Source organism: Delphinapterus leucas, chromosome 5 (assembly GCF_059928025.1).
Source record: "Delphinapterus leucas isolate spDelLeu-1000000601 "Yukka" chromosome 5, BTC_Dleu_Yukka2, whole genome shotgun sequence".
Taxonomy (NCBI): Eukaryota; Metazoa; Chordata; class Mammalia; order Artiodactyla; family Monodontidae; genus Delphinapterus; species Delphinapterus leucas.
Window position 1 is genome coordinate 57,693,177 of NC_143133.1, and position 10,591 is coordinate 57,703,767.

At 35.8% G+C, this 10,591-nt stretch overlaps 1 pseudogene; it reads right to left on the reverse strand.

The window, feature by feature from the left end:
* Positions 1-224: 224 nt before the first annotated feature.
* On the reverse strand, positions 225-1,124 carry LOC111171603 (DNA-directed RNA polymerase III subunit RPC4 pseudogene; annotated as a pseudogene).
* Between the last annotated feature and the right edge of the window lie 9,467 nt (positions 1,125-10,591).

Genomic DNA, 10,591 nt, shown 5'->3' on the forward strand with positions numbered 1-10,591 from the left:
CTGCACCGCTGATTTGGTAGGCTCGACATCCAGAGTAGGCGGCTGGCCGGCTACTTTTTGCGGTACGCGGGCCTCTCACTGTTGTAGCCTCTCCCGTTGCGGAGCACAGGCTCCGGACGTGCAGGTTCAGCGGCCGTGGCTCACGGGCCCAGCCGCTCCGCGGCATGTGGGATCTTCCCGGACTGGGGCACGAACCCGCGTCTCCTGCATCGGCAGGCGGACTCTCAACCACTGCGCCACCAGGGAAGCCCCCGGGGAGCCAGTCTTGCACCTGCAGGAACAGCAGTCTTCCTCCTACGTGAGGCTCAGCTTTCTGAAAGCTCTGCCACAGACATATCCTTCAGGAGGCCGGGGGACTTCCTGGCTGCTCTGGGGGGAGCCTTCATCTTGGCCTCCTCCTCTCATCTCGTGGCTCGTCTTTCACTTTCACAGCAGGCCCCTCCCACCTCCATGTCCTCTTCCTTGAGCCAAGGTTTAACATCTGGTTCTTCATTCTCTTCCTTAAAAAGCCAGCCCGAGTGAGCCAGAAGCAGCTGCACAGGCATATTTCGAGTGTCATTCCTCAGCCCAGGGTCATCGATGAAATCATCCTTCTCCAGCGTGCACAGGATCTGTTCTGCTTCTTCATCTGTCTCCCTCTTGTTCTTTTTGATGTTGATGTTGTGAGAGGTCCCCATGTCCGACACATTCACAGCCTTAGTTCCCCTTTTTCTTCATCATTTCATCTGGGCCCTGCTCAAAGATGGAGTGGGACCGGAACACTTCTGGGCACCCCCCGCCCTGTCCATGGCCCTCTCGCTGTCGGTCTGTATCCCTTTCACGCTTTTGTCTGTATCCCTTTCACGCTTTTCCTTCTTGACGGTTACTTCTTCCTTGGGCTCTTCCTTGATCTTACGACTGATATTTGGGGTGCAGGTTTTCTTCTTGACTCCCTGAGGGTGAGGTCCCTGGAGTGGATGGAGGGAAGGCGGCCCGGGGTGAGGGGAGGCACCGGCCTCCGCAGGAAAGGACCCCCGTGCCCCAGAGAGGAAGGGTTGGGGCCCTCCCGGGGCGCTGGGCTCACCTGTGACGTTTTCTTCATGTTGCCCCAGCGCACCGGGGCTGGAGCTCCGCATCACGCGCATCCCGACTTCACCGCCTAGGCAACCTGCTGCCGGGCCTCGGTGCCGGGGTGGAAGTCCACAACACCTTTTTAAACTTAACCTGAGTTCAGTTGAGTATCTTTTCATCTTATTAAAAAACAATAAAAAATTAATAAATTATTTTATTTCTATAACTCTTATAGCTTGCTGATTACTCATCAACATTATTAAAATTAAGAAGAGGTTTTTTAACTTATAAAATATATTCTTTGGAAATACATAATATGCTATTATAATGGGTTCTGTGTGGTTATCTACTGCTACCATAATGTTGTGTAACCAACAACCACAAAACCTATATGCTTAAAACAATAAGCTCTTTTAAGTTCATATGTGTGTGTGTTGGCTAGCAGAGCATCTGGTCTCCAAGGGCCTAGAGATACCCACATGCACGTCTGTGATTAGCAGCAGACAACTAGGTGGTTCTGTTTGTACTGGCTGGACTCAATAAGGAGGACTAAGCTCTTCCTCACTTGGTTTCTTATTCTTTAGCAGGTTAGCTGGCATTTACTTGTTCTCAAAGTGGAGTCAGAACAAAAAGAGAACATAGGCACTAAAGGACTCTTGACGTCTTGCTTGGAAATGGAACACTGGCACTTCTTTCATACTCTATTGACCACGACAAGTCACAAAGCCAGCCCACATTAAAAGATTCAGGAAATAAGGTACAACTCTTTTAAAGTTACAATGTTATGTTATCAAAGGAGTAGTTACAGGGAAGTATATAGGATCTGGGACATTTTTGTAACTAATCAAAATTTTTTTCATTAATTTTGGTAGATATTTTAAAATGTATTAATCTTTGAAGAGAAAAAGTAAACTTGTCTCTGACAATCTTAACAATTTTATGTCTGTATGTCTATATTATTTCTACCCTTTTTTTTTTCCTTTCTATAGTTGTTTGGGGGATATTTTATTAATCGTATACTAATTGTCAAGTTTGATGCTTAGCTACTTAATTGGCTGCTATTTTTCTTTTCTTATATATTAGCATATTTAAATTCTCATATAATAAAAATTTAGCCTCATCTCATAAGTTTTGAGATGTAATAATTTTTACATATTTAAGTATATTTTCTAATTTCAAATATGGGTTCTTTCTTATTTGATATAAATTATTTATTAGTGTGTTCTAAATTTTAAAAATACATTTTTAAAAATCTTAACTTAGATATTATTTTCTAACATAATAGCATTGTGTTCAGAGAACGTGAACTGAATCATAACATAGATGATTCTAACAAACGTGATGTAGAACTAAGTTAGACAGACACAAAAGAATACATACATATGATTCCATTCATACATAAAGTTCAGAAACAAGCAAAACTATTGCTTATCCTTGGGGAGTATGTAGTGACTAGGTAGGGGCATAAGGGAGGTTTTGAGAATGCTGGTGATATTTTCTTTCTTGATCTAGGTTCTAGTTACAAGGCTGTTGGTAATTTGTGAAAATTTATCAAGCTGTTTATACTTGTGATTTATGCACATTTTTATGTATTTGTTATACTTCTGTAGAAAGCTGGAAATCTCAGTGAACTTGTTTATAGCAGATTAGACAGAGCTGAAGAGAAGATTAGGAGAATAAATATAAATTGAAGGAATTATGAGTTTACAGATTCAAAGAGATAAAAATTATGAACAAGAGGTTACAAGATACACAGAAGAGAGAATTCTACAATTACACATATTCCTTTCTAACGTGTCTTTCTCACTCCTCCCATCAAAGCACAGAGTCTAATCCCTCAAGGCTTGAATCTGGTATGGCCCTGGGACATGCTTTGACCAATAGAATGTGGCAAAAGTGACACTACTTTTATTTTCAAGTCTACTATTTGGAAAGGCTTGCAATCAAGTAGTCCCTAAACGGCAAGGTGCTGCTAGGTCAACTTGTCACACTTCCACAGACTTAGTCAGTAAGGAGACAACCAGACCAAATGGTTTTGCACAGTTTATAACTTCTAGGGTAGCAGGCAGCTTGAACTTCATGCTCTCACTGATCTCTTTTATCTTCCAAGTCCCACAGGGGTGATTCAACATGGGCCTAGGTGAATTCTGAACACACAGCTAATCTGTGTCCAGCTTTGAACCCCCCGATCCCGTAAGGTGTTGCTAAAAACTTGCCTAAACTTTGCTCCAAAGGAGACATTGTGTTTATTACTTTGGAATATAAGAAAGTCTTCCCTGATAACACATTACTAGCTTGCTATAACCCCTTATACAAACATTCTTAAATTGTCCATAAATGCCTAGCCATGTAGAAATGTGAGGGATTCGTGGAGAATTGTCTCTAAACAGCAACATCTGAATGCTTCTACAATCATTTAAAAAGGACTAGTCTAGCATCTAGAGGGTGAAAGGACATGTGGAAAATCAGGAACCATTCCATCTGAGGACTCATAAACAAGTAGAAGGAACTCTCACTTGAATTCAGCTCAAATTGCTGACTCACACATTGTGAGTAAATAGTAAACTAAGTTTTGGGATGTTTTGTTACACAACATTAGATAACTGAAACAAAGATGTTGAGTTAAGAATCATGAAAGAAAATATCTCAAAGCATAGCTGGCTACTTTTAAGAATAATCATGGGTTGCTTGGTACAAAATGTTTATCAATAATCTCATTCTTCTTCTAGTACAATTTTTGTAAAGATACATTTTGGAAGCTATTTGGGGGAAAAAATCTATTCCTGTAACTAAAACATTAGCCAGTGGTTCTTTATCATAGGTGGCTAAGTTAAAACTAATGAAACACATTTTTATAGATATCACTATTTTTTTTCAATTTTCTTTCAATAAGGTTTTGAACCAATGAGAGGTGTTATTAGGATATACCTACCTGCACAAATACTTGTTAATAGTACCTGCATTTGTTTGATGTAGACCTGGTGAGTTCAACTGAGTTTTTCTTTTGGTTTGTGGTAGAATGAAGTGGAATACTTAAATCTTATCATTATGGAGATTGTTCTTTCATTTATTCAACAACCATGCACTGTTCACAGTGAGCGAGTTATGCTAGATGAAAACTGAAGAGCCCACAAGACCCTCCTCTGCCTCTATGGTCTTGCCTCCATTGTACTTCCCCTTTGTCACAAATGTTAGCCTCCTTACTGTTCTTTAGTGACAGAAGTTTGTCCCTTTTTCCTGGAAAAGTGCTTCAATATAACTATACGCCAGGCTTCCTTTCATCTTTCAGCCCTTTGGTCAAATATAACTCTATCAGCAACTAACTCCTTGAACACACAGTTTAACCTGCATCAGTCCCTATTACAAGTTCACATTTTTTTCCCACAGCAGTATATCATCATTAACAGACAGTTAAAAAAAATAGTTTTCTTTTTTTTGTTGTTGGTTTGTTTTTCCTTATTATCTGTCTTTTCCCTGAAAACAAGCTTCAAAGAGTCATGGGTTTTTGTTTTGATTACTATAATTTTCTTAGTGCTTGGGACAGTTCCTAATTCATAACAGGTACACAAAAATGTTTGTTGATTGAATGAGTACATGAATTAATAGTGTACAATCAGCCTCTGGTTTCTAAAAAGAATCCCCAACACCGTGGCAGCTTATAATAAAGCTTTATTTATCACATTGGCTAGGGGCTCTGATCCATGTTTCCTCACTCTAGGACCTGATGGAGCCTCCACCATCAGACACATTACCTGCCAATATGGCAAGGAAACAGGGATTAAGCAAACCTCACACTGGTTTTAGGTTCTCCCACTGAGAAGTGGTAAATAGAAAATTCAATCACATTTCACTGTCCACAGGTAGGTAGGTTGTAGCTACCATGTGCTAAAAAAGACAGGCTGTGATAATGGCAGAGATGGTATTTGTATAGAGTCGTTAGGGAAGGCCTCTGAGAGAGAATAATATTTGAACTGAGCTCAAATTTCTTCCTAGAGCCAACAACTATGGTATTCTAAAACATGATTTAGATCCCAGTTCTATGTTATCTGTCAAAAATTAATAGAGCTATCCTGCTATCCTTACCTCTTAGTGTTACTGCATTAAATGAGATATTTCATATAGAGCACTTAACACAGTGTCTGGAAATTAGCAAATGCTCAAAAATGCTATCCATTACTAATCATTATCACTGACATTTAAAATCATTTTGAATTAAATGGCAAGTGTTCCTGAAAACAATTAAATATGAAAGTATATCTAAAGGGAGTACATCAGTGCTAGGTGGATTTTGTCATAAAGAGGACCATCCATGCTTGTGGAATGATCTCATAAGAGGTAAGTTTTGAATCATGTTTGGTTGAAACACTGGCTACACACTGATTGGCATGTAAGGTGGGTAATACTCTTGAACTCAGAGCAACGATGGGAGAATATATGAAATATATTGAAGCAAGTGATTTCTCAAACACCAAGCAACTAAGCCCTGACAGAAATACAGGATCAAATTCGTATTCATAATTTATGTTTTATAACCCACCTACTACCAGTAGTATCCTGAGGTATTAGTAGAAATATATTGCTCAGTAATAATAGTTAATGCTAGAGACAGAGAAGGTCAACAAAGTATTATCCTTGATTACTTTGAAGCAGATGACAAATTTTAAGAAGCTGGTCATGCATGGTCATGTACTATAACCTGGAATGCTTTGAAAAAGATTAATACGGTAATATCAATAATTGTAAAATGCCAAAGCACTGACTACTAAGGAGGAGGAAAAAAATCACTGTTATTTGATTACAGGAGGAAAACCCTGTAAAGATAGTTTGGAGGCAACTTTGACATGATGCATTTACAGTGGAGAAAGGTGACAATGAATTCACACACGAAAACAAATAAATAGAAGTAAAATTCTCTATAACATTCTGTGCCTCCTATATTGTTTTATCCTCAATAATCAAAGTTAAGATAATTAGGCATGCTAGTTAAACACATAGTACTTATTAATAGAGTAATTACCATAGATTTCCACATTAAGATAAGAGTGTATATCTTAATACATGATTTATTATTCAAGGACACTATGTTCTTTAACTCTTTATTATAGCTCATGAGGATTGCTAGAATTTAGCTCATAGAATTACTGGAAAGCCTACTTGAAGTTGTGCTGTACAAAAAAGAGTTAGAAGGTAGAGGAATAAGATCCAATATGGTTGCTTATAATCATATGATACCAATTAGTGTTTCACTAACACTGATATTAAGAAGCACAGTGTGACTTACATTTCCATTTTCACTTAACACTTTTTATCTGGGTGTTTAGCTGTTCATGGGTATGAGAATTCATTTTTCCATTCACCAAGTTCTCAGTTGGAGCTCTGACATTCCTGACTTATCAGTGCTTTTCCCACTTCAAGAAAAAAAAAATTACCATTCCTCAAGGCACTAAATTACTTTTAGTATTACAATTTCTAGTCCTTTGTCTCTCCTTGATCCTCTGACATTTTTTTATGTCTCCTCTTGTAGTGCACTTAAGCAGAGCTATTTTGATTAAATAACTCCCCAGAGGACTGAGATTATAATACAATAGTCTTCCAAATAGGTTATTCTTGAGTACATATTGCCATTACACAGTACAGATATAACATCAGTATTTCATAAATGCATGTTTCTATGAAATCTGCCAAGTAGATGAATATCTATTTCATTGTTCCTGACATCACTGAGTTATAAATAATAAAGTGAAGCTCAAATTGTTTATTTGCAATGGAACAGCTCTGAGAAAAATTTCAGCTATCAATGATGTAGTAACCTCTAGAAAAGACAGGAACTTTAAAATTACAGTGAACACTATCTGAAATAATTCCCCTTAAATTGGACAATTGCTCAAAATTTCCATAAATCAATTCTCCAAATCCAATAGAATTAAAATGAGTGGTGAGTACATTCTTATTTAATTCACTTTTTTTTTTTTTAGAGTCAATCTGCTTCAGTGTTTTGGAGTTAAGATAGCGTTAGATGGGTGAAGTAATTACTAATTAGCATGGTTTCAGCAGGGCAAACTTTTCACTACTAGTCAGATTCTTTACTCTTCTGAGAAATTGGTTTGCACTTTTTTAGAACAGCTCCCAGGAAAAGGACTCTTTCTTCTTTATGTCAAATGATCACTATCATTACACACTTGGAAAATTTCAAACATTAAAGTAAAACATGGGACAATTTAATTAAATCTTAAGAATTGGACTTCTTATGTAAAATAAAGCCCAAAATAGAATTTTTATCAGTGTGATTAACTATTAATCTCGTCCATCTTTTCACGTAGTTAGCCTTTTAGTAAAGACCATTGTATGTTAAATCTTTAGTACATAGAAGGCCAATGAAGCCTGATTCAGTTTTAAAGTTCCCATTTCATATAGCTATCTTACTCCCCTGGCCTCAGAAAAATTTAAATATTCTTAAAAAAATTTTTTGACAGATTAAAAAGTAAGCAAAGCTACAAAGTTTCAGTTATGAAAGAAGATTAGTCCTGGAGATCTAATGGACAACGATGTGACTATATTAACAAAATTGTACTGTACCCTTGAAATCTGCTAAGAGGGTAGATCTTTAGATCACCACACACAAAAAGTAAGAAAATAGTAACTATGTGACTTATGAGTATGTTAATTAGCAAAATAGTGGTGAATATTTTACAATATATATGCATATCAAATCACCAAGTTGTACACTTAACCATATACAATGTTTAACTGTCAATTATACCTCAATAAATCTAGAAAAAAATTTGAAGTATGCAAAGCTGTAAATCAGTGACAAAGTACAAAAAACATATTTCTTTGAGGAACAAATCACTCAGAAACTATTTTGTAATGTATATTTTCTCAAAATGCTTCCTTTTGAAAAATGAAAGTCCACATATTCTTTTTAGCTTATTAATTTGAGCACAACCTGGTTGTTAATTTTGAGAGATTTAATAAACTTTGGTAAGAGGTTAGGAACTTAGATTTGTTTATTTTATATCTTCTTCTTGGCTTAGCGCTAACAACAGAAAACAAGGAGAATGACAACAGAATTGTAGAGCTAGTTGAAGGAAATAAAAACATATTTTCTATTATTTAGCCAGTTAAAGCTAAGAGTAAAATTTAGAGGGTTGATTTTTCTTGCTATTTCCTTTTACCTAAAACTAACAAGTTAATCATGGTTAGGTATCTATCTAGGTTTTTTTTGTATGGAGGGTATACTTTGCTTATTAAATAATGCATTTCTAAATTTTTATCAATTTAGGGAAGAGGAAGGGTGTAAGCCCTCTGATTTTCCCACTGAAACATATCCCAAGTACATTTAACTAAAAAGACATTTGAAATGTACACTTAGTTTCTAGAATTTCCTGAGCTGTAACTCTATATTAACAATGAATAAGATCAATGATAAGATGGAGAAAGTAGTTGCTTCAAGGATAAAATTCTCTTTTTTTTTGGAAAAAATATTTAAAAGAGAAGGCTGCTGTATCCTGCTTCATCTCTACTGACAGGCCAATACTGAAACCAGTTTACTTCACTTTCACCAATCCTTCATCATTTTCCCTGTGATCTCACAGCTATTACAGTCTCTTTTGACATGACCAAACAAGAACACTGAAAAAGAACATTTACTGTATATCTAAATTAATGAAACCAGGGGTAGAAAAAGAAGCACTGTGTCACTTGAGATATTTTTACTCTCATAAAAGACAGAGGTGCTCATGAGGTCAAGAGCTCTTTTGGTTATAACTTCCAAGCATTCTAGCAATAAGAAAAAAAAGTTCTGTATTTTACTGGACTTCTTAAAATTCTTCATTTTTTCTTTTTCACTATCCTATTTGTAGCACTCTTGAAAATACAATAGACACAAAAAATCAACTTTCATGTTTCTCTTGGCTGAATATAAAAATTCTGAATATTTTCACAAAATCTCTTATTTTTCATTTTGCTGTCAGCTTTGGTAAAATAAATATTGAAAAATTCTGCACAATAGTATATGTTTCAAGTATATTTTACACTTTTACTTTTATATGGAAATGCTTTCTCTTTTTCACTAATTTATTTCATACTATTAATAAAATATGTCAAGATAAATAAGAAAAATGTGTAGAGAATGACATTAAAATTCATATAAGTTTGAGACAGTTATCATTTGATATTTCCATTGTCATTGTTCATTGCATGTTACTTTTAATCTTAGGTAAAATTATCTAATAAAATTTTGTTCTCTCTATAAAATATGTAAAAGCATTAATTTTACAGCAGAATTATTTTAATACACTCAAATTGCAATCCCAGAGTGTTTAAAATTGTAGTATATTTATTCCAGAGATGTGACTTCAAGGTTTTTAATCTATTTGGGTTTAAAAAAAATCTGTACCTTCAAATATTACCATGAATATACAAAGTTAAAAGTGAAAATCAAAGTCAGGGATAGAATCTAAAGCTACTTTACCCAAGTATCCTTTGATCTAAATAAATTTGAGGTGAAAATTTCATTTCTTAGGAAAAAGAGTTCAAGGATGTTCCATGCCTTGAGAATATCATTTTGATACTAATTGTTCATAGATTGTTTTTATTTCCCCTCACTCTTCATCTACCTTCTTTTTTGATTCTGAATATATGGTATGTATTCAATTAAAGCAGAGTTATGTAAAATAATCCACTTTTCAGAAGAACTAATGTTTCATAAATGACTACATTTATTAGTTCCTGTCACACTCAGAATCTTTCCTCATAAGTGAACACTCATAGCATGTAAAACTATTTAGCAAGATGACCATCACAATATTATCATTGTTGTCATTCTTATAAAACTATTATAATAATATTGCAATATACTTAATAATTAGAAAAATAATCACATCATATATGTCCATATTCTGAGTGAAATAACTCATTTTTCTGCATATTTCCTTTCAGTCTCTGCTCATATGCATGGTTTTCATTGTCACTTCTACTTAATACTTTTGTTTGCATGTTATATTTGACCACAGTCATTTTTTCCCTGGTTTCCAATTCCTATTCCTGGCATACTGATCTTTCAGTATTAAGGCTACTACTGACGAGTATGGCTCTGCTCATTGGGAGAACTCATAACTGCCTGGCCAGCCTCAGAGCAGCAGAATTTATTTCCCCCATGTAAGTGACTACTGACATGCTCTACTGCTCTCCAGTTCAGGGTAAATTGTGGCCCACTGATGTTGATGGGTAGCAAAATATGCCACTTTGGTATATTGATTATTTTGAGCTGTAGGCAGTTAAAAACCAGCAAATGCAGGGAGAGTCTTTCTCTGAACTCTCCTTATCTGCCTAAAGACAAATCCTCCAGAAAGAACTCAAGTTGTCTTAAATCCTCTCCCAGGAGTTTCATCAACCAAGAAAGATTGATTTCTCATCAGCTGGAAGTTGATACCACACCCAGACAAACTTTGTCACAAACTATCATATCTCTCATCTATTCTTCTAAGGGCCCATTCAACTTTCCTAAAAACCATTTTCTCTCCCTCAAGAGACCTACATC